General features: G+C 56.9%; 9 non-coding genes across 9 annotated transcripts; 2 read left to right on the top strand and 7 right to left on the bottom strand.

Annotated features, from left to right (window-relative positions):
- Nucleotides 1–1,105: 1,105 nt before the first annotated feature.
- trnap-agg (transfer RNA proline (anticodon AGG)) lies at nucleotides 1,106–1,177 on the bottom strand. The gene has a single exon. It is a non-coding gene; the product is annotated as a tRNA-Pro (tRNA).
- Nucleotides 1,178–1,588: 411 nt separating this feature from the next.
- On the bottom strand, nucleotides 1,589–1,661 carry trnak-cuu (transfer RNA lysine (anticodon CUU)). The gene has a single exon. It is a non-coding gene; the product is annotated as a tRNA-Lys (tRNA).
- A 434-nt stretch (nucleotides 1,662–2,095) lies between these two features.
- trnap-ugg (transfer RNA proline (anticodon UGG)) lies at nucleotides 2,096–2,167 on the bottom strand. The gene has a single exon. It is a non-coding gene; the product is annotated as a tRNA-Pro (tRNA).
- Nucleotides 2,168–10,357: 8,190 nt separating this feature from the next.
- trnad-guc (transfer RNA aspartic acid (anticodon GUC)) lies at nucleotides 10,358–10,429 on the bottom strand. Its single transcript has one exon. It is a non-coding gene; the product is annotated as a tRNA-Asp (tRNA).
- Nucleotides 10,430–10,534: 105 nt separating this feature from the next.
- trnal-cag (transfer RNA leucine (anticodon CAG)) lies at nucleotides 10,535–10,617 on the top strand. Its single transcript has one exon. It is a non-coding gene; the product is annotated as a tRNA-Leu (tRNA).
- Nucleotides 10,618–10,699: 82 nt separating this feature from the next.
- trnas-aga (transfer RNA serine (anticodon AGA)) lies at nucleotides 10,700–10,781 on the top strand. Its single transcript has one exon. It is a non-coding gene; the product is annotated as a tRNA-Ser (tRNA).
- An 8,840-nt stretch (nucleotides 10,782–19,621) lies between these two features.
- Nucleotides 19,622–19,693, bottom strand: trnap-agg (transfer RNA proline (anticodon AGG)). Its single transcript has one exon. It is a non-coding gene; the product is annotated as a tRNA-Pro (tRNA).
- A 423-nt stretch (nucleotides 19,694–20,116) lies between these two features.
- Nucleotides 20,117–20,189, bottom strand: trnak-cuu (transfer RNA lysine (anticodon CUU)). Its single transcript has one exon. It is a non-coding gene; the product is annotated as a tRNA-Lys (tRNA).
- Nucleotides 20,190–20,623: 434 nt separating this feature from the next.
- trnap-ugg (transfer RNA proline (anticodon UGG)) lies at nucleotides 20,624–20,695 on the bottom strand. Its single transcript has one exon. It is a non-coding gene; the product is annotated as a tRNA-Pro (tRNA).
- Between the last annotated feature and the right edge of the window lie 2,301 nt (nucleotides 20,696–22,996).

A 22,996-nucleotide genomic window follows, 5' to 3' on the forward strand; every position in this document is an offset into this window, starting at 1 on the left:
GAAATGAGATAGAGCACTTTTGAAGGCAGCCGGGAAACAGCCAGAGGAGAGTGATGGAGATGAAGGAGGAGAGTTGCGGGGAAATGTTCTGAAGGAGTGATGACGGGACCGGATCAAGCGAGCAGGCGGTGGCTCGGCGCAACATCAGGAGGTCAGCGACTTCAGATTCGGAGAGCGGCTTGAAGTTGGAGAGGACGGCTTTGCGGGGAGGTCCAGCGCGAACCGGGCAGGTCGATGGTGAGAATTTACCAGCGATCGCTTCGACTTTGTCTCAGAGAGAACAAAGCAAAGTCTTCAGCGGTGAGAGAAGAGGGGGGAGGAGGACGAGGAGGAGGAGGAGGAGGAGGTGGCGGGGGACACAGAGGGGATGAGAAGGTGGCAAAGAGAGAGTGTGCGGGGTGTATTTTGTTTGCGGAAGAAGGAGGTTTTAGCTGAAGAGACAGCAGACTGAAAAGCAGCTAAGAGTGACTGGTAAGCATCGAGGTCCGACGGACTTTTGGACTTACGCCATCTTCGCTCTGCCGCCCGCACTTTGGTCCTGTTAGCACGTGACGCATCGGACAGCCACGGGGTAGCGATGGGGCGTGCCGCTCTAGAAGACACAGGGCAGAGAGAGTCGAGGGCGGAAGACAGGGCAGAGAGGAAAGCGTTAGTGGCATCATCTGTAGATAGAGCTGAGAATTGTGGAGCAGAAGGGAGAGCGGCCAGAGTAGCAGAGGCAAAGCAGGAAGGTGAGAGAGACTTTAAGTTGCGGCGAAGGGCGACAACGGGTGCAGGGAAGAGACGAAGAGTTAGCGGTGAGGGACGGTTGAAAGGAAATGAAGAAGTGGTCAGAGACATGCAGCGGCGTGACAGAGAGAACGGGAGAGCCACAGGAAAACGCAAGGTCAAGACAGTTGCCCGCTTTGCGAGTAGCAGGGGATTGGGACAGATCGAAGGACTGCAGAGCGACCGCTGAGCCGCAGTCAGCGGCCGACATCGTCACGTATGACCCTTCCTCGTGCAGGCGCGAGAAGGCAGTGGCAACGGGGGGTCCTCCGTAGGCGAGACGCAAAAGGGCAGCGGGCCCAGGCAGCTACGCGAGCTTCGGCTGACCTCGCGGGCGGGGCTCGTCGGGGATTTGAACCCGGGACCTCTCGCACCCTAAGCGAGAATCATGCCCCTAGACCAACGAGCCCCGCCCGCGGCCCCCCTCGACTTTGCTTTTCGAGCCACCGCGTGGTACCGAGCCATTTCTTCATTTGTTGATCTATTTATTTATTTATTTATTTTTAAGCCCGCCGTCTTCCAAACGTAACGTTTCCCTTGGCCGGCCCGCCCGCCGGGCAGAGACGCTTCGAGGCGACGTGGTCCGCGCACTCTCGTTCGTTTCCCTGCGAGCTGGAGGCGACCTCGCGGCGCGCCCGACTCCGCACGGGAAGGCTGCGCGTCGACGGGTTCTTGCGACCCTGCGGAGCGCGCTGCGATCCTCCGCTTGCGAAGGAACCCCGCAAATTCCGCGAGGCGCCGGTCGCCGAAGAGTGAGCGAAAGCCGCGCTTTTCCCGTGCCAGGTCGCAGGGCTCACGGCGCAAAAGGGAACCTCCTTCCCGCCCAGCGTGGGGCTCGAACCCACGACCCCGAGATTAAGAGTCTCGTGCTCTACCGACTGAGCTAGCCGGGCACACCTGCGCTCCGCGGGAAGTGCGAGCAAGCTTAAGTGTGCAAATTCAGGACGAGCAGAAGGACAAAGCCGGCTCCGGCACACGCACCTCGACACCTTCTCCCCTCCGCAAAGCAGCGGTCTTGCGTCGCAGCGTTTGCTGGACAGAGACAGTCGCAAAGTGCTTCACGCTTTGAGGATGTAACGCTCTCCCTTGGCGGAGGAAACCGCCACCCCGCGGAAGAGTGGCGCGCGGGAGCTGCCGCTCCTCCCTCCGGCCCAAAGGAAGCCGCTGGTTCACCCCCGAGGGAGCAGGCTCCGCTGCCGACCTTGACTGGAACACGGCCAACGGAGGGGAGGGCTGGCCCGGCACCTCCTCCTCCTCCTTTCAGCCGGGAGCCCCTGCCCTGCCCGGGCGCAGCTCGGCTCCGACGCAGCCGGGCAGGGAGCCCGCGGGGCTCGTCCGGGATTTGAACCCGGGCCCTTTCGCTCCCAAAGCGAGAATCATACCCCTAGACCAACGAGCCCCGGCGCCGTGCCGCGCACGCGCCCCTTCCTCGGGAAAGCTGTCCGGAACCGTGTCATCCGTAGCATTCGCACCTGGCTGGAGATTCTCACCAAACGTCTTTGGGACTTCTGAAGGAAGCGCGCCGCTTCGCGCCAGTCGACCGGGCCACTCTGCGATGGAGACGGCGCAGTGACGCTGCCTCGGCAGGAGTTCGTTCCTCTCCCGCGCAACGCCCCGTCGCGCTCGCGGCCTGTCGCCCGGTCGAAGGAAGACGGCGCGCGTAGCGGAACGACTCGAGTCGCCGACCTCCGGGCGGCGCAGGAGCCAACGCGGCCTTCCCCGACACCTTAGCACAGGTGGCGCGAGTCACTCAGTCAGTCAGTCAGTCAGCGAAAGGTTTAGTCACCAAATTCACAGGAATAAATAGAGCATCCAGCAGTGGTTGCTGCGACGAAACGTCTTTTTTCCGCGCGCGGTAGGGTGATTTATGCGGAAAAAAACAAAAAAAAAAAAAAGAAAAAAAAAGAGAAAAAAAACCCCCAGAATTGTAAGAACATACCTCAGGATTACAAATAACCTGACGTTCTCGAAGTGCAGCGCAATCGAAATCCGGTGAGAGCAATAACTATGAGGCGAGAGTACTTCACGAAGACCGGACGAGTTGCTGGATTCGGATGCCGCTCGACTGTCCGGGCGTCTAGCAGCCCGGAGATAGACGCTGTCCCGCAGTCTGTCTGATTTTGACTAGATGCTCTGCCAACGTTTAGCGGACGGCAGGAGAGAAAACAGCGCGTGACCGGGACGACTGGGCTCCTTGAGGATAGCCCCGGCCTTCTTAAGGCACCTGGCTGCGTAGATGTCCTGGATGTTTGGAAGCTCAGAGCCACCGAGGAGCTGTGCCCACTTCACCGCCCTCTGCGCTTCCTCACAATGCTGGGCTGAGCAGCTCCCATACCGGCCAGCGATGCAGCCGGTCAGGATGCTCTCGACTGGGCCCCTGTAGAAATTGGCCCGGACCCGGGATGGCGTGCCGAACTTGTTCGGCCTACGGAGAAAGGACAGGCGCTCCCGCGCCGTTTTGGCCACGCTGATGTTGAGCCCCAGGTACTAAAAACCGCCCGCCCTCTCCACCGCTGCCCCGTCAATTTGAACGGGTGTGCGGCCTCCTCCCACAGCCATCACCTTGGTTTCACTGAGGTATTTAAAAGGGGAAGAGGAAAAAAAAAAAAAAAAAAATTAAAGCTTACAGCACCTGGTTTTCCCAGGCGCTGGCATTTGTTCAGCGACACGTGGACCCTCCCTTCAAAGGCAAGGGGAGACGTAGCAGGGTCGACAGGGAATTCCAGCACGGAAGCAGGCTGCATCTGGCTCGCTTAGCCCACAAAATTTGATATGTGCTTTAAGAAGGAGGCGGGCGAGGATGTGGGCAGCGTCTGCTTACCGGGGAAAGAAGGGCGCGTGGGCGGGCGGGCAGGCGTACGCGTGCGCATGGAATGAATGCACAAAAGGGAAGGGGTGGAGATGTTGACGCGGATCCCTGATGTGTGACTGAGGAGAGTCGCTAATTAGCTGAGGCGCTAAAGAGCTTGCGAGAAACGGGAAATGAGAGGCCGCCCATGGACACACCTTTTACACCGAGACCGACATCCGCGGTGGCGGAATCAACCACAAGGCGGGGGGGGGGGGGGGGGGGGACGACATGCGGTTTCCCAGGTAGTCGTGGCCGAGCGGTTAAGGCGATGAGCTCAAAATCCGTTGGGGTCTCCCCGTGCAGATTTGAGTCCTGCCTACTACGCCCTGCAAGTGGCCGGTGCTTGAGGTGCTCTTCCTTCCCTCTTTTATTTACTCATTTAATAGGAAAAAGTACACGAGCAGCCGGGCGCCGCGCAACCCTCCATACCGAGGGCAGACTTCCAGCCAGACTTGGTGGCGCACGGCTGTGACCTTCGCGTCCGGGAGACTGAGGTTGCCGCACTGCTTGAGGCGGGAGCTCCGGTATTTGCGTGCGCCATGGCCAACGGGAGTCCTGGTGACGGTCAGCGTCGACACGGTGCCTCCCGGGGAGCCTCGGCGCACCGCGTCGTCGGGGGAGAGGTGAAACAACCCAGGCCGGTGACGGAGCAGGCGAAAGCCCCCCGTGCTGAGCGGTCCGTGGGTTGCAGCCTCCCGCTTTTTTTGCCGCAAAGCGCTGTGGCGAAACAAGCACCGTGCTCGAACACAAGCACGCTCGTCGCAAGCGTACTCGGTACCAGAGCTCGTCGGCCCGAAGGCCAGCGATCGACTCTGCAGTCGTTTCATCTGGCTGGAGGCCACGCGTTCTGGAAGACTCGGGTGAGTAATGGTTGGTGGTAATGATATTTGTTATCGTCGGTCTGGGGTGTTAAAGAGCCGCTTTATTTCTGTGTGTAATAAGGCCAGAGGGAAATGTCATAATCTAATAGCGTCTGGTCCTTTACCCAGACTCTTCATGGGGGACATAGCGTACAGCAGACTGGTGTCCTTTAACAGGTGCTTGGAGACGTGGTGCCGCTCTCATCGCATATCGTGTGTTAATAACGGGGACGATTTCTGGGAGAGGCCCAGGTTTCTCACGCGTGATGGCGTACACCTCAACTGGAGGGGTTCGTTTGTTCTGTCCCAAAAGCTGCAGGGCTGACTCAGCCATGGGTCATCTCCCTTAGCAGCTGTGCCTATTGGTGGGCCTGTTACTCATTCTGGTACCAGTGGCCGTTTCTCGCGCGATGGGGTTTCTTGTGCCTTGTCCAGCGAGGGCCTCAAGACTTGGAATAAAAGCGCCGAGTGCAGCCGACGCATACAAACCGCTACAAGCTCACGGCGTTTAACTGGACTCAGCGGTAGGAGCGCTTGCACCGGAAACCTCAAATGCGTTGAAACAGACATTCCCTCAGCTTGCCAGCGAGGCAAAACTGTGATATACAATGCTCTCTGTTAAATATTCGTTCACCGACGAGTGAAGCTGCTCCAGTAAACGACAATCTTAAGTTACCAATCTGATCTAGTCTTTCTTACCGAAACCTGGCTCGGCGGGTCCGATGCGATTCCGCTAACAGAAGCCGCTCCGGACAGATATGATTATTTCCAGAAATCTCGTTCTGTGCGTCGCGGAGGTGGAGTTGGCGCACCTTGCAGTAATAGATTGCAAACAACACTGAGGAATCGTGATAATCTCACCTCGTTTGAAGTTCTAGAGCTAGATTTCAAGTCAAAACCCAACATACCTATGTTCCTTTTTCTACCGTCCACCTGGACCGCACTCCTCCTCTCTCTCTCTCTCTCTCGAGGAACTCAGTAACCGTATCAGCGATTCAGTCATTACTCGTGACAAAATTATCTCGATGGGCCATGTCGATGTTCATATAGACGCGCCATCGGATACTCTCGCTAACAGTTTTAAGTCTCTCTTATTATTAGTCTTTCATATTGATGAAAACACTACTGCTAAAATTGTTCATTACATTGGAAGCTCAGATTCTGGAACGAGTAAAGATACTGATCGAATGGCTTTCGGCTATAGTTCAGTGGTAAAATTCGCCCAAGGCTCTGCAGCCCCACCAAAAGCTAAACTTATTCGAACTGTAAGAAACTCACCGTGGTTCAACGAATCAACTCGTGCAATAAAGTTAGAATGTCGTAAATTAGAGCGTAGGTGGCGTTCGAGTGAACTAAACGTTTGTCACGCAGCCTGGTCCGATTGTCTAAGAAAATGGATTAATAAGTTCAAAAAAGAAAGAAAAAAAAAAAACAAAGAAAGAAAGCACTTTCTCACGCCGGATCCGAGTACTACCGCAAGGTTAATTGATGAAAATCGGAAGAACTCTCGCTTCCTGTTTAATGCCATCGCTTGCTTAACTGGTAAACACAAAGATAGTAAACGGTGCATTTCTGCAACCATTACTAACGATGAATTTATGCTGCTCTTCAATAAGAGATTAGAGAACATCCACGAATCCATAGTGCCCTCTAGCTCGGCCTTAGCCAGCATGAGCTCTTCTGGGAATGATAATATTAGTTGTCCGCACCGCCTCGGTAGCTTCGGCGTAATAGCTGTAGAGGAAATTACCGCGCTAGTTCGCTCCGTGAAAGGTACTACCTGTCCTTTGGACCCAGTCCCCGCTAAGTTACGGAAAGCCGCAGTTTCCGCGCTCGCGGGACCTTTTTTGTTAGCATTGTGAATGCGTCGTTACCGAACGGCTGTGTTCCAAAAGCCTTTGAAATCGCCGTTATTAGACCCCCCTCCCCGCTAAAGAAACGGATTGTAATAACGATCCGGACTGTGATAACCCATGGTATTATAGGCCCATCTCCAGTCCACCGTTTTTATCCAAAATTCTAGAAAAGATCGTAGCTTCCCAAATTGTGAAATATCTTAATCACCATGACAAACGCGAAAAATTTCAGTCTGGTTTCCACACCGGTCACGGCACTGAAATGGTGCTCACGCATGTTCTCGGTGATATTCTCATCTCTTCCGATGCCGGTCAGATCTTTATTCTTGTGTTACCGGACTTGAGTGCCGCATTTGATACTGTAGACCATAGCATCCTACTGAGTAGACTTGAAAACCCGGCTGGCCTAAGAGGTACCCTTCTGAAGGGGTTTGACTCGCATTTAGCTAACCGTGAGCAATTTGTACTAAAATCTGACGACTGCAGCCCCTCCATCTCAACTGTGGTTCAAGTATGGTGTGCCACAGGGCTCTGTGTTGGGGCCATTACTGTTCTCGCTCTATATGTTACCATTGGCTGACATGATTCGCAAGCACAATGTGAATTTCCATCCGTACGCCGATGGCACGCAGCTACATGTATCGTTTAAACCTGATGATCCGTCACACGTGGTGTCTCCAGCTAACTGTTGTACCAGTATAGAATTATGGATGAGTTTTTTAAAAAAAAAAAAAAAAAGGGGAAAAAAAAAAATTCTGCATCTCTAAATGCCAGTGAAACAGAGGTACTTGTGGTGGGTGGCGATGGCAAAACTCTCGACAGAATCACGCCAGTCTTTACAACAAATGCTATTAGCTTGAAGCGTACGGATTGCGTCAAGGATTTGGGAAGCTGTCATTTGAATCTCATGTAAGCGCTTTGACTGAGTCGCGCTTCCTTCAGTTAAGAAACATAGCTAAGTTACGGCGATTCCTATGCAGCTGGGATGCCGAGAAACTGGTCCGTGCTTCCGTTTCAAGCAGGCTGCACTACTGTAGCGCTTTATTATCGAGCTGTCCGTGCGATACTGTGTCCAGGCTACAGTCGGTACAAAATGCTGCTGCGAGAACTGTCACCGGAACTAGGCAGTGCGACCGTATCGTATGACGCCGCCACTTAAATCGTTACGTTGGCTCCCGGTCGCATTTAGGGTTAATTATAAAATCCTGCTTTTGACCCGTATGGCAATACATGGCATTGCTCCTGCATACCTTTGTGAGATTATTGATTCTCATATCCCAGGGCGATACCTTTGTTCACTGGATGCAGGTTACCTTAAAGTGCCTGTGATCAACGAGCCCTCGGTAGGAGGCCGTGCCTTTCGTTACTGAGCGCCCGCACTGTGGAATACTTTGCCAGTTACCGTCAGAAATGCCCCGTCTGCTTCTGTCCTCAAGTCGAGACTAAAGACTTCTTACACGTTCGCTCAGGCATTCCGCCTCGAAACGCGATTCCGCTTGCCTGCGTTTGTTTTGACCACCCGTCATACAAACGCACGCGTAGCACGCAGAGGCGGCCGGGGGAGGGGGGCGGAGATGGGGGGCGAGGCGGCCGGGGGAGGGGGGCGGAGATGGGGGGCGAGGCAGCCGCAGCTGGGGTTGATTGCACCCCCTACTTCTTCTTCTTCTTCTTCTTCTTCTTCTTCTTCTTCTTCCCCGGTGCCCAGCAGTGAGGGAGGGAGACGGAGGAGGAGAGCGGATCCACGCAGACGAGCACGGGCGCGAATTCGAGCCCGAGCCCGGCGACGACGCCGCCCGGACCGACCCAAGGCCCCTAGCCCCCCCCTGACCCGCACGAAGCCCACCCGACCAGTTCCCTATCCCCCCTTTTCCATCCCCTTCCTTCTCCCTGATCCGTGACGGAACGAAACCCCTTCACGGACGGGCGCCGCGTCTGTGCTCACCTGCCTCGTCTGTTGCAGTGGCGCCGAAACCCGGGAGCCAGCGAGACGGGCAGAGACCGGCTGGAGCGCATTCTCCAGTGGATGCAGCAGCAGCAGCAGCAGCAGCAGCAGCAGCAGCAGCAGGAGTCGCCGCACGCGATCGTAGCGGTCCGGCTCGCAGAGCGCCGGGCCCTGGTGGAAGCCCTGGCCGCCCCTCGTGGACCGCCCGATCCATATCCTTACCCATAACCCTAAGCCTATCCGAATCACTTTCCCAGAACAAGCGGTCACTTTGCGGCTATCCCTGTCCCTGTCACCGTTTTCGACCCGAAACCGATCCCTATCCTTATGCCTATCCGTAACCCTCACCCGACCTATAAACCTAACCCTACACCTATCCCTATCACTTTCCTCAACCCAACCCTCTCTCTGAGCCTAAGCCCATCCTTATTCCTGTCCCCATTCCTATCCTTATCGCCATATCGGGGTCCAGTTCCCTGGTGGAAGTCACCGAGGTAGCTGGAAAGCTCCACAGTGGCAAAGCACCGGGGTGGGGGCGGGCGAGATTTTCCCGGAACCGCTTAGGGCCCTGGATGTTGTGGGGCCTGTCATGGCTGACACGCCTCTGCAATGTTGCACGGACCTCGGGGACGGTGCCTTTCGGATTGGCAAACTGGGCAGGCGGTCGCTGTCTCTCAGAAAGGGGGCGGGAGAGCGTGCTCCGGCCGTCGGGCCGTCGCACTTCTCGGCCTCCCTGGGAAAGTCCGTGCCAGGGTGCTGGAAAGGAGGCTCCGGCCGACAGCTGAACCTCACATTGACGAGGAGCAATGCGGGCTCCGTCCGGGCCGTGGAGCCGCGGACCAGCTCTTTACCCTCTCGCCGATAACCGAGGGGCCACGGGAGTTCGCTAATCCGGTCTACGCGTGTTTGTTCCGTGGACTTGGAGGAGGCCTACGGCCGCGTTCGCCGAGAAATTCCGCGGGAGGCGCTTCGGGAGTACGGGGTGCCGGGCCCACTGCTGCGGGGCCAATCGGCCTCCGTAACACACCGTAACACACTGCCGCGTCCGCACACTCGGCATCAAGTCAAGCCCGTTCAGTGGGGCTGCTGGACTCCGCCGAGCTTGCGCCTTGCCCCCCGCTCCCGCTTGTGGTCTTCGTGGGCAAGCGCATCGAGGCGCAGCCGAGGTCAGGAGGAGGGCATTCTGCGTGAGGGCCGGAGGGTGATGCCTCCGCTCTTTTTTTTTTTTTTTTTTTTTTGCGGACGACGTCGTCCTTTCGGCGGCGTCTCACGGAGGCCTCCGGCACGCGCTGGAACGGTGCGCAGCCGAGCGTGACGCGGTCGGTACGAGGATCGGCACCTCCAAGTCTGAGTCCATGCCTCTCTCACGGAAAAGTAGGGCAATGCCCCCCTTCAGGTGAGGGGAGAACATTTGCCCCGGGTGGAGGAGTTTCAGCGTCTTGGGGTCTCATTCACGGGCGAGGGTGATGATGCAGCAATGCGGTCGCCGTGCCGGGCTGTAGCGGCGAACGGGGAGCGGAGCGGTAAGGCGAAGCTCTCTATTCGCCGGTCGGCCGGCCTACGTCCCTACCCTCAACCAAGCTCGTGAACTCTGGGTGATGGGCGAAAAGAATGAGATCACGGGTACAAGCGGCTGAAATGAGACTTTTCGCCGCAGGGTGGTGGGACTCACTCCCCGCGACAGGGCGAGGAGCTCGGCCATCCGGGAGGGACTCGGAGTAGAAGCCGCTACTCCTCCACGTTGAGAGGGGTGCCAGTTGAGGTGGTCTGGGAGCCCGCTAAGGGTGTGCCTTGGGCGCCTCCCCTTTGGGGCTATACCAGGCACGGCCGACCGGGACGAGACCCCGGGGTCGGCCCAGGACCCGCCGGAGAGGCGGCATCTCACCGTTCTCCTGGGAGGGGCTGGGGAATCGCCCGGCTTGAGCTGGAGGAAGTTGCGAGGGAGAGGCACGTCCGCTCTCCCCTGCTCTCCTTATTGCCACCGCGACCCTCGAAGGACAGGCGCGCAAAAAAAAAAAGAAACAGACCCCTGCGGGCTTAACGGCGGCGTAGCAAACGCGGCTAGGGTAAGACCCGCGAGCTCCCCGTCGGGGAATCGAACCCCGGTCTCCCGCGTGACAGGCGGGGATACTCGCCACTATACTAACGAGGAGGCGGCTGCGGGCAGGCAGCCCTTCTCTTTCTCGCTGCCACTCGAAAGCACTCCCCGGGAGCGCGTCAGCCTCCCCAAGCCGCGCGAGCAGGGCCGCCGTGCCGCGTCAGGATGGCCGAGCGGTCTAAGGCGCTGCGTTCAGGTCGCAGTCTCCATGGGAGGCGTGGGTTCGAGTCCCACTTCTGACAGCTTTCCGGAAAGTCTCCGGCTAGCGCCCGGTGGCGGAATCAACCGCGAGGCGGGGGGGGGCCGGGCCGCCCGGCTTCCCAGGTAGTCGTGGCCGAGCGGTTAAGGCGATGGGCTAGAAATCCATTGGGGTCTCCCCGCGCAGGTTCGAGTCCTGCCGACTACGCCCTGGAAGTGGCCGGTGCTTGAGGTGCTCTTTTATTCACTCATTTAATACGAAAAAGTACACGAGCAGCCGGGCGCCGCGCAACCCTCCATACCGAGGGCGGACTTCCAGCCGGACTTGTTGGTGCACGGGAGACTGAGGTTGCCGCGCTGCTTGAGGCGGGGGCTCCGGTATTTGCGTGCGCCATGGCCAACGGGAGTCCTGGTGACGGTCAGCGTCGACACGGTGCCTCCCGGGGAGCCTCGGCGCACCGCGTCGTCGGGGGAGAGGTGAAACAACCCAGGCCGGTGACGGAGCAGGCGAAAGCCCCCCGTGCTGAGCGGTCCGTGGGTTGCAGCCTCCCGCTTTTTTTGCCGCAAAGCGCTGTGGCGAAACAAGCACCGTGCTCGAACACAAGCACGCTCGTCGCAAGCGTACTCGGTACCAGAGCTCGTCGGCCCGAAGGCCAGCGATCGACTCTGCAGTCGTTTCATCTGGCTGGAGGCCACGCGTTCTGGAAGACTCGGGTGAGTAATGGTTGGTGGTAATGATATTTGTTATCGTCGGTCTGGGGTGTTAAAGAGCCGCTTTATTTCTGTGTGTAATAAGGCCAGAGGGAAATGTCATAATCTAATAGCGTCTGGTCCTTTACCCAGACTCTTCATGGGGGACATAGCGTACAGCAGACTGGTGTCCTTTAACAGGTGCTTGGAGACGTGGTGCCGCTCTCATCGCATATCGTGTGTTAATAACGGGGACGATTTCTGGGAGAGGCCCAGGTTTCTCACGCGTGATGGCGTACACCTCAACTGGAGGGGTTCGTTTGTTCTGTCCCAAAAGCTGCGGGGCTGACTCAGCCATGGGTCATCTCCCTTAGCAGCTGTGCCTATTGGTGGGCCTGTTACTCATTCTGGTACCAGTGGCCGTTTCTCGCGCGATGGGGTTTCTTGTGCCTTGTCCAGCGAGGGCCTCAAGACTTGGAATAAAAGCGCCGAGTGCAGCCGACGCATACAAACCGCCACAAGCTCACGGCGTTTAACTGGACTCAGCGGTAGGAGCGCTTGCACCGGAAACCTCAAATGCGTTGAAACAGACATTCCCTCAGCTTGCCAGCGAGGCAAAACTGTGATATACAATGCTCTCTGTTAAATATTCGTTCACCGACGAGTGAAGCTGCTCCAGTAAACGACAATCTTAAGTTACCAATCTGATCTAGTCTTTCTTACCGAAACCTGGCTCGGCGGGTCCGATGCGATTCCGCTAACAGAAGCCGCTCCGGACAGATATGATTATTTCCAGAAATCTCGTTCTGTGCGTCGCGGAGGTGGAGTTGGCGCACCTTGCAGTAATAGATTGCAAACAACACTGAGGAGTCGTGATAATCTCACCTCGTTTGAAGTTCTAGAGCTAGATTTCAAGTCAAAACCCAACATACCTATGTTCCTTTTTCTACCGTCCACCTGGACCGCACTCCTCCTCTCTCTCTCTCTCTCTCGAGGAACTCAGTAACCGTATCAGCGATTCAGTCATTACTCGTGACAAAATTATCTCGATGGGCCATGTCGATGTTCATATAGACGCGCCATCGGATACTCTCGCTAACAGTTTTAAGTCTCTCTTATTATTAGTCTTTCATATTGATGAAAACACTACTGCTAAAATTGTTCATTACATTGGAAGCTCAGATTCTGGAACGAGTAAAGATACTGATCGAATGGCTTTCGGCTATAGTTCAGTGGTAAAATTCGCCCAAGGCTCTGCAGCCCCACCAAAAGCTAAACTTATTCGAACTGTAAGAAACTCACCGTGGTTCAACGAATCAACTCGTGCAATAAAGTTAGAATGTCGTAAATTAGAGCGTAGGTGGCGTTCGAGTGAACTAAACGTTTGTCACGCAGCCTGGTCCGATTGTCTAAGAAAATGGATTAATAAGTTCAAAAAAGAAAGGAAAAAAAACAAAGAAAGAAAGCACTTTCTCACGCCGGATCCGAGTACTACCGCAAGGTTAACTGATGAAAATCAGAAGAACTCTCGCTTCCTGTTTAATGCCATCGCTTGCTTAACTGGTAAACACAAAGATAGTAAACGGTGCATTTCTGCAACCATTACTAACGATGAATTTATGCTGCTCTTCGATAAGAGATTAGAGAACATCCACGAATCCATAGTGCCCTCTAGCTCGGCCTTAGCCAGCATGAGCTCTTCTGGGAATGATAATATTAGTTGTCCGCACCGCCTCGGTAGCTTCGGCGTAATAGCTGTAGAGGAAATTACCGCGCTAGTTCGCTCCGTGAAAGGTACTACCTGTCCTTTGGACCCAGTCCCCGCTAAGTTACGGAAAGCCGCAGTTTCCGCGCTCGCGGGACCTTTTTTGTTAGCATTGTGAATGCGTCGTTACCGAACGGCTGTGTTCCAAAAGCCTTTGAAATCGCCGTTATTAGACCCCCCTCCCCGCTAAAGAAACGGACTGTAATAACGATCCGGACTGTGATAACCCATGGTATTATAGGCCCATCTCCAGTCCACCGTTTTTATCCAAAATTCTAGAAAAGATCGTAGCTTCCCAAATTGTGAAATATCTTAATCACCATGACAAACGTGAAAATTTCAGTCTGGTTTCCACACCGGTCATGGCACTGAAATGGTGCTCACGCATGTTCTCGGTGATATTCTCATCTCTTCCGATGCCGGTCAGATCTTTATTCTTGTGTTACCGGACTTGAGTGCCGCATTTGATACTGTAGACCATAGCATCCTACTGAGTAGACTTGAAAACCCGGCTGGCCTAAGAGGTACCCTTCTGAAGGGGTTTGACTCGCATTTAGCTAACCGTGAGCAATTTGTACTAAAATCTGACGACTGCAGCCCCTCCATCTCAACTGTGGTTCAAGTATGGTGTGCCACAGGGCTCTGTGTTGGGGCCATTACTGTTCTCGCTCTATATGTTACCATTGGCTGACATGATTCGCAAGCACAATGTGAATTTCCATCCGTACGCCGATGGCACGCAGCTACATGTATCGTTTAAACCTGATGATCCGTCACACGTGGTGTCTCCAGCTAACTGTTGTACCAGTATAGAATTATGGATGAGTTTTTTAAAAAAAAAAAAAAAAAGGGGAAAAAAAAAATTCTGCATCTCTAAATGCCAGTGAAACAGAGGTACTTGTGGTGGGTGGCGATGGCAAAACTCTCGACAGAATCACGCCAGTCTTTACAACAAATGCTATTAGCTTGAAGCGTACGGATTGCGTCAAGGATTTGGGAAGCTGTCATTTGAATCTCATGTAAGCGCTTTGACTGAGTCGCGCTTCCTTCAGTTAAGAAACATAGCTAAGTTACGGCGATTCCTATGCAGCTGGGATGCCGAGAAACTGGTCCGTGCTTCCGTTTCAAGCAGGCTGCACTACTGTAGCGCTTTATTATCGAGCTGTCCGTGCGATACTGTGTCCAGGCTACAGTCGGTACAAAATGCTGCTGCGAGAACTGTCACCGGAACTAGGCAGTGCGACCGTATCGTATGACGCCGCCACTTAAATCGTTACGTTGGCTCCCGGTCGCATTTAGGGTTAATTATAAAATCCTGCTTTTGACCCGTATGGCAATACATGGCATTGCTCCTGCATACCTTTGTGAGATTATTGATTCTCATATCCCAGGGCGATACCTTTGTTCACTGGATGCAGGTTACCTTAAAGTGCCTGTGATCAACGAGCCCTCGGTAGGAGGCCGTGCCTTTCGTTACTGAGCGCCCGCACTGTGGAATACTTTGCCAGTTACCGTCAGAAATGCCCCGTCTGCTTCTGTCCTCAAGTCGAGACTAAAGACTTCTTACACGTTCGCTCAGGCATTCCGCCTCGAAACGCGATTCCGCTTGCCTGCGTTTGTTTTGACCACCCGTCATACAAACGCACGCGTAGCACGCAGAGGCGGCCGGGGGAGGGGGGCGGAGATGGGGGGCGAGGCGGCCGGGGGAGGGGGGCGGAGATGGGGGGCGAGGCAGCCGCAGCTGGGGTTGATTGCACCCCCTACTTCTTCTTCTTCTTCTTCTTCTTCTTCTTCTTCTTCCCCGGTGCCCAGCAGTGAGGGAGGGAGACGGAGGAGGAGAGCGGATCCACGCAGACGAGCACGGGCGCGAATTCGAGCCCGAGCCCGGCGACGACGCCGCCCGGACCGACCCAAGGCCCCTAGCCCCCCCCTGACCCGCACGAAGCCCACCCGACCAGTTCCCTATCCCCCCTTTTCCATCCCCTTCCTTCTCCCTGATCCGTGACGGAACGAAACCCCTTCACGGACGGGCGCCGCGTCTGTGCTCACCTGCCTCGTCTGTTGCAGTGGCGCCGAAACCCGGGAGCCAGCGAGACGGGCAGAGACCGGCTGGAGCGCATTCTCCAGTGGATGCAGCAGCAGCAGCAGCAGCAGCAGCAGCAGCAGCAGGAGTCGCCGCACGCGATCGTAGCGGTCCGGCTCGCAGAGCGCCGGGCCCTGGTGGAAGCCCTGGCCGCCCCTCGTGGACCGCCCGATCCATATCCTTACCCATAACCCTAAGCCTATCCGAATCACTTTCCCAGAACAAGCGGTCACTTTGCGGCTATCCCTGTCCCTGTCACCGTTTTCGACCCGAAACCGATCCCTATCCTTATGCCTATCCGTAACCCTCACCCGACCTATAAACCTAACCCTACACCTATCCCTATCACTTTCCTCAACCCAACCCTCTCTCTGAGCCTAAGCCCATCCTTATTCCTGTCCCCATTCCTATCCTTATCGCCATATCGGGGTCCAGTTCCCTGGTGGAAGTCACCGAGGTAGCTGGAAAGCTCCACAGTGGCAAAGCACCGGGGTGGGGGCGGGCGAGATTTTCCCGGAACCGCTTAGGGCCCTGGATGTTGTGGGGCCTGTCATGGCTGACACGCCTCTGCAATGTTGCACGGACCTCGGGGACGGTGCCTTTCGGATTGGCAAACTGGGCAGGCGGTCGCTGTCTCTCAGAAAGGGGGCGGGAGAGCGTGCTCCGGCCGTCGGGCCGTCGCACTTCTCGGCCTCCCTGGGAAAGTCCGTGCCAGGGTGCTGGAAACGGCGCGCGTAGCGGAACGACTCGAGTCGCCGACCTCCGGGCGGCGCAGGAGCCAACGCGGCCTTCCCCGACACCTTAGCACAGGTGGCGCGAGTCACTCAGTCAGTCAGTCAGTCAGTCAGCGAAAGGTTTAGTCACCAAATTCACAGGAATAAATAGAGCATCCAGCAGTGGTTGCTGCGACGAAACGTCTTTTTTCCGCGCGCGGTAGGGTGATTTATGCGGAAAAAAAAACAAAAAAAAAAAGAGGAAAAAAAAAGAGAAAAAAAACCCCCAGAATTGTAAGAACATACCTCAGGATTACAAATAACCTGACGTTCTCGAAGTGCAGCGCAATCGAAATCCGGTGAGAGCAATAACTATGAGGCGAGAGTACTTCACGAAGACCGGACGAGTTGCTGGATTCGGATGCCGCTCGACTGTCCGGGCGTCTAGCAGCCCGGAGATAGACGCTGTCCCGCAGTCTGTCTGATTTTGACTAGATGCTCTGCCAACGTTTAGCGGACGGCAGGAGAGAAAACAGCGCGTGACCGGGACGACTGGGCTCCTTGAGGATAGCCCCGGCCTTCTTAAGGCACCTGGCTGCGTAGATGTCCTGGATGTTTGGAAGCTCAGAGCCACCGAGGAGCTGTGCCCACTTCACCGCCCTCTGCGCTTCCTCACAATGCTGGGCTGAGCAGCTCCCATACCGGCCAGCGATGCAGCCGGTCAGGATGCTCTCGACTGGGCCCCTGTAGAAATTGGCCCGGACCCGGGATGGCGTGCCGAACTTGTTCGGCCTACGGAGAAAGGACAGGCGCTCCCGCGCCGTTTTGGCCACGCTGATGTTGAGCCCCAGGTACTAAAAACCGCCCGCCCTCTCCACCGCTGCCCCGTCGATTTGAACGGGTGTGCGGCCTCCTCCCACAGCCATCGCCTTGGTTTCACTGATGTTCGGGGAAGGGCTCGTCGTCCCGACGCCAAGCCGCCGGGGTGTCAGCCTCTTCTCTCCATGCAGTCTCAACAGCACCTGCGATCGGGCCGATGACCGTTGTGTCACTTTTAGCAGGCGCTGTTGTTCAAAGCGACGCACATCTCAGCGAAAGCACAATTTATGCATTACGTTGAGAGAAGGAGACATAGCTGCAGACGTCAAAGTCTCAAGCAAACCTAGTTTGTTCCCTGCCACTTGCTACGCCGAGGTTCGGCGTTCAAGTAGGTGCATAGGACACAGGCAAATCCCGATACCCACGCCAATTTTTACCAGCGTAATGGCTGAATGAAGGTTGCATCTGGGGACGCTTCTGGAGTTACGATGCGTGAACGGTTACGCCACGGATGGTCTGAAGAGATCTTGGGCAAAGTGGATCTGGAAGAGGTGGGTTTTCAGAGCCTTCTCGAGAACAGACGGAGTTTCTGCGGTCCTGAGTGACAGGGGAGGGTCATGCCACCACAACGGACCCAGAACCGAGAACCTCCGAGCTTTGCCTTTCGTGCGCGGGACCACCAAGCGAGCAGAAGTAGATGAGCGACGGGGCCCGGCTGGGGTGTGCCGGTTGATCGAGTCCTGTAAATGGCCGGGAGCAGTTCTACTGATGATGCATTTGCACACAGTGACCAGGGTTTTGAATCTGATACGGGCAGCTACAGGAGGCCAGCGCGGAGAGGCGAGTAGAGGAGATAGATGGGAGCGCTTTGGCAAATCAAACACAAGTCGTGCAGCAGCATTCTGCAGAAGCTGCAGAGGTTTGACGGCATTAGCGGGAAGGCCGCACAGAAGAGAGCTGCAGTAGTCCAGACGGGAAGCCAGCATGGCCCGCACAAGGAGTTGGGCGGAGTCACTAGTGAGGTAGGGACGGATCCTAGGAACATTTTTGCACGACGTGTCTGCAGGACCGGCTTGTGGCTTCAACATGCTGAGAGAATGACAGGCTCGCATCAGTCGTAACTCCCAGACCCTCAGCAAAGGAGCGAGGCGCCCAGTTTGAGCGAGAGGTCGTGACAGGAGGGCAGGCCAGCTGAGGGGTAAGGAATCTCTGTTTTGGAGAGGTTGAGTTGGAGGCGGTGATCATACATCCGTGAAGAGATGTCCGACAGGCAGGCAGCAATGCGTACGGAGGTGTGTGACGCACCAGGCGGAAAGGAGAGGAAGAGCTGGGTATCGTCGGCATAGCGGTGGTATTTGAAACCACGGGAGGCCGTGACCGGACCCGTTGGGCGGGGGGGGGGGGGGGGGTGTAGACGGAGAAAAGAAGAGGACCCAATACCGAGCCCTGCGGAACACCGGTTGAGAGAGGCAGAGGAGAAGAACGAGCGCTCCGCCAGACCGCTTGATAGGACCTGTCAGAGAGGTAGGGCTCAAACCCCGTGAGTGCCGCACCTGTGATCCCGAGCCGCTTAAGAGGGGAGAGTAGAACCCGGTGATTTACGGCGTCGAATGCCGCAGACAGATCGAGGAGGATGAGGACCGAGGAGAGGGCGGCAGCTCTAGCGGCTTGGAGAGCGTCAGATACCGCCGGGAGGGCGGTCTCGCTGGAGTGACCAACTTTGAAACCAGACTGACAACCATCAAGGAGATGGCTCCGGCTGAGTTGATCACAGGCTGCCCGCTCAAGGGTTTTTTTGGACAGGAGGGAGAGGAGAGAGACCGCTCTGTAATTTTGAACCGGACTGGGGTCCCGGGAGGATTTCTTTAGCAGAGGCGAAATGAGATAGAGCACTTTTGAAGGCAGCCGGGAAACAGCCAGAGGAGAGTGATGGAGATGAAGGAGGAGAGTTGCGGGGAAATGTTCTGAAGGAGTGATGACGGGACCGGATCAAGCGAGCAGGCGGTGGCTCGGCGCAACATCAGGAGGTCAGCGACTTCAGATTCGGAGAGCGGCTTGAAGTTGGAGAGGACGGCTTTGCGGGGAGGTCCAGCGCGAACCGGGCAGGTCGATGGTGAGAATTTACCAGCGATCGCTTCGACTTTGTCTCAGAGAGAACAAAGCAAAGTCTTCAGCGGTGAGAGAAGAGGGGGGAGGAGGACGAGGAGGAGGAGGAGGAGGTGGCGGGGGACACAGAGGGGATGAGAAGGTGGCAAAGAGAGAGTGTGCGGGGTGTATTTTGTTTGCGGAAGAAGGAGGTTTTAGCTGAAGAGACAGCAGACTGAAAAGCAGCTAAGAGTGACTGGTAAGCATCGAGGTCCGACGGACTTTTGGACTTACGCCATCTTCGCTCTGCCGCCCGCACTTTGGTCCTGTTAGCACGTGACGCATCGGACAGCCACGGGGTAGCGATGGGGCGTGCCGCTCTAGAAGACACAGGGCAGAGAGAGTCGAGGGCGGAAGACAGGGCAGAGAGGAAAGCGTTAGTGGCATCATCTGTAGATAGAGCTGAGAATTGTGGAGCAGAAGGGAGAGCGGCCAGAGTAGCAGAGGCAAAGCAGGAAGGTGAGAGAGACTTTAAGTTGCGGCGAAGGGCGACAACGGGTGCAGGGAAGAGACGAAGAGTTAGCGGTGAGGGACGGTTGAAAGGAAATGAAGAAGTGGTCAGAGACATGCAGCGGCGTGACAGAGAGAACGGGAGAGCCACAGGAAAACGCAAGGTCAAGACAGTTGCCCGCTTTGCGAGTAGCAGGGGATTGGGACAGATCGAAGGACTGCAGAGCGACCGCTGAGCCGCAGTCAGCGGCCGACATCGTCACGTATGACCCTTCCTCGTGCAGGCGCGAGAAGGCAGTGGCAACGGGGGGTCCTCCGTAGGCGAGACGCAAAAGGGCAGCGGGCCCAGGCAGCGACGCGAGCTTCGGCTGACCGCGCGGGCGGGGCTCGTCCGGGATTTGAACCCGGGACCTCTCGCACCCTAAGCGAGAATCATGCCCCTAGACCAACGAGCCCCGCCCGCGGCCCCCCTCGACTTTGCTTTTCGAGCCACCGCGTGGTACCGAGCCATTTCTTCATTTGTTGACCTATTTATTTATTTATTTATTTATTTATTTATTTTTAAGCCCGGCGTCTTCCAAACGTAACGTTTCCCTTGGCCGGCCCGCCCGCCGGGCAGAGACGCTTCGAGGCGACGTGGTCCGCGCACTCTCGTTCGTTTCCCTGCGAGCTGGAGGCGACCTCGCGGCGCGCCCGACTCCGCACGGGAAGGCTGCGCGTCGACGGGTTCTTGCGACCCTGCGGAGCGCGCTGCGATCCTCCGCTTGCGAAGGAACCCCGCAAATTCCGCGAGGCGCCGGTCGCCGAAGAGTGAGCGAAAGCCGCGCTTTTCCCGTGCCAGGTCGCAGGGCTCACGGCGCAAAAGGGAACCTCCTTCCCGCCCAGCGTGGGGCTCGAACCCACGACCCCGAGATTAAGAGTCTCGTGCTCTACCGACTGAGCTAGCCGGGCACACCTGCGCTCCGCGGGAAGTGCGAGCAAGCTTAAGTGTGCAAATTCAGGACGAGCACAAGGACAAAGCCGGCTCCGGCACACGCACCTCGACACCTTCTCCCCTCCGCAAAGCGGCGGTCTTGCGTCGCAGCGTTTGCTGGACAGAGACAGTCGCAAAGTGCTTCACGCTTTGAGGACGTAACGCTCTCCCTTGGCGGAGGAAACCGCTACCCCGCGGAAGAGTGGCGCGCGGGAGCTGCCGCTCCTCCCTCCGGCCCGAAGGAAGCCGCTGGTTCACCCCCGAGGGAGCAGGCTCCGCTGCCGACCTTGACTGGAGCACGGCCAACGGAGGGGAGGGCTGGCCCGGCACCTCCTACTCCTCCTTTCAGCCGGGAGCCCCTGCCCTGCCCGGGCGCAGCTCGGCTCCGACGCAGCCGGGCAGGGAGCCCGCGGGGCTCGTCCGGGATTTGAACCCGGGACCTCTCGCTCCCAAAGCGAGAATCATACCCCTAGACCAACGAGCCCCGGCGCCGTGCCGCGCACGCGCCCCTTCCTCGGGAAAGCTGTCCGGAACCGTGTCGTCCGTAGCATTCGCACCTGGCTGGAGATTCTCACCAAACGTCTTTGGGACCTCTGAAGGAAGCGCGCCGCTTCGCGCCAGTCGACCGGGCCACTCTGCGATGGAGACGGCGCAGTGACGCTGCCTCGGCAGGAGTTCGTTCCTCTCCCGCGCAACGCCCCGTCGCGCTCGCGGCCTGTCGCCCGGTCGAAGGAAGACGGCGCGCGTAGCGGAACGACTCGAGTCGCCGACCTCCGGGCGGCGCAGGAGCCAACGCGGCCTTCCCCGACACCTTAGCACAGGTGGCGCGAGTCACTCAGTCAGTCAGTCAGCGAAAGGTTTAGTCACCAAATTCACAGGAATAAATAGAGCATCCAGCAGTGGTTGCTGCGACGAAACGTCTTTTTTTCCGCGCGCGGTAGGGTGATTTATGCGGAAAAAAACAAAAAAAAAAAAAAAGAAAAAAAAAGAGAAAAAAAACCCCCAGAATTGTAAGAACATACCTCAGGATTACAAATAACCTGACGTTCTCGAAGTGCAGCGCAATCGAAATCCGGTGAGAGCAATAACTATGAGGCGAGAGTACTTCACGAAGACCGGACGAGTTGCTGGATTCGGATGCCGCTCGACTGTCCGGGCGTCTAGCAGCCCGGAGATAGACGCTGTCCCGCAGTCTGTCTGATTTTGACTAGATGCTCTGCCAACGTTTAGCGGACGGCAGGAGAGAAAACAGCGCGTGACCGGGACGACTGGGCTCCTTGAGGATAGCCCCGGCCTTCTTAAGGCACCTGGCTGCGTAGATGTCCTGGATGTTTGGAAGCTCAGAGCCACCGAGGAGCTGTGCCCACTTCACCGCCCTCTGCGCTTCCTCACAATGCTGGGCTGAGCAGCTCCCATACCGGCCAGCGATGCAGCCGGTCAGGATGCTCTCGACTGGGCCCCTGTAGAAATTGGCCCGGACCCGGGATGGCGTGCCGAACTTGTTCGGCCTACGGAGAAAGGACAGGCGCTCCCGCGCCGTTTTGGCCACGCTGATGTTGAGCCCCAGGTACTAAAAACCGCCCGCCCTCTCCACCGCTGCCCCGTCGATTTGAACGGGTGTGCGGCCTCCTCCCACAGCCATCACCTTGGTTTCACTGAGGTATTTAAAAGGGGAAGAGGAAAAAAAAAAAAAAAAAAAATTAAAGCTTACAGCACCTGGTTTTCCCAGGCGCTGGCATTTGTTCAGCGACACGTGGACCCTCCCTTCAAAGGCAAGGGGAGACGTAGCAGGGTCGACAGGGAATTCCAGCACGGAAGCAGGCTGCATCTGGCTCGCTTAGCCCACAAAATTTGATATGTGCTTGAAGAAGGAGGCGGGCGAGGATGTGGGCAGCGTCTGCTTACCGGGGAAAGAAGGGCGCGTGGGCGGGCGGGCAGGCGTACGCGTGCGCATGGAATGAATGCACAAAAGGGAACGGGTGGAGATGTTGACGCGGATCCCTGATGTGTGACTGAGGAGAGTCGCTAATTAGCTGAGGCGCTAAAGAGCTTGCGAGAAACGGGAAATGAGAGGCCGCCCATGGACACACCTTTTACACCGAGACCGACATCCGCGGTGGCGGAATCAACCACAAGGCGGGGGGGGGGGGGGGGACGACATGCGGTTTCCCAGGTAGTCGTGGCCGAGCGGTTAAGGCGATGAGCTCAAAATCCGTTGGGGTCTCCCCGTGCAGATTTGAGTCCTGCCTACTACGCCCTGCAAGTGGCCGGTGCTTGAGGTGCTCTTCCTTCCCTCTTTTATTTACTCATTTAATAGGAAAAAGTACACGAGCAGCCGGGCGCCGCGCAACCCTCCATACCGAGGGCGGACTTCCAGCCGGACTTGTTGGTGCACGGGAGACTGAGGTTGCCGCGCTGCTTGAGGCGGGGGCTCCGGTATTTGCGTGCGCCATGGCCAACGGGAGTCCTGGTGACGGTCAGCGTCGACACGGTGCCTCCCGGGGAGCCTCGGCGCACCGCGTCGTCGGGGGAGAGGTGAAACAACCCAGGCCGGTGACGGAGCAGGCGAAAGCCCCCCGTGCTGAGCGGTCCGTGGGTTGCAGCCTCCCGCTTTTTTTGCCGCAAAGCGCTGTGGCGAAACAAGCACCGTGCTCGAACACAAGCACGCTCATCGCAAGCGTACTCGGTACCAGAGCTCGTCGGCCCGAAGGCCAGCGATCGACTCTGCAGTCGTTTCATCTGGCTGGAGGCCACGCGTTCTGGAAGACTCAGGTGAGTAATGGTT

Source organism: Scleropages formosus, unplaced genomic scaffold (assembly GCF_900964775.1).
Source record: "Scleropages formosus unplaced genomic scaffold, fSclFor1.1, whole genome shotgun sequence".
NCBI classification, from domain to species: Eukaryota; Metazoa; Chordata; class Actinopteri; order Osteoglossiformes; family Osteoglossidae; genus Scleropages; species Scleropages formosus.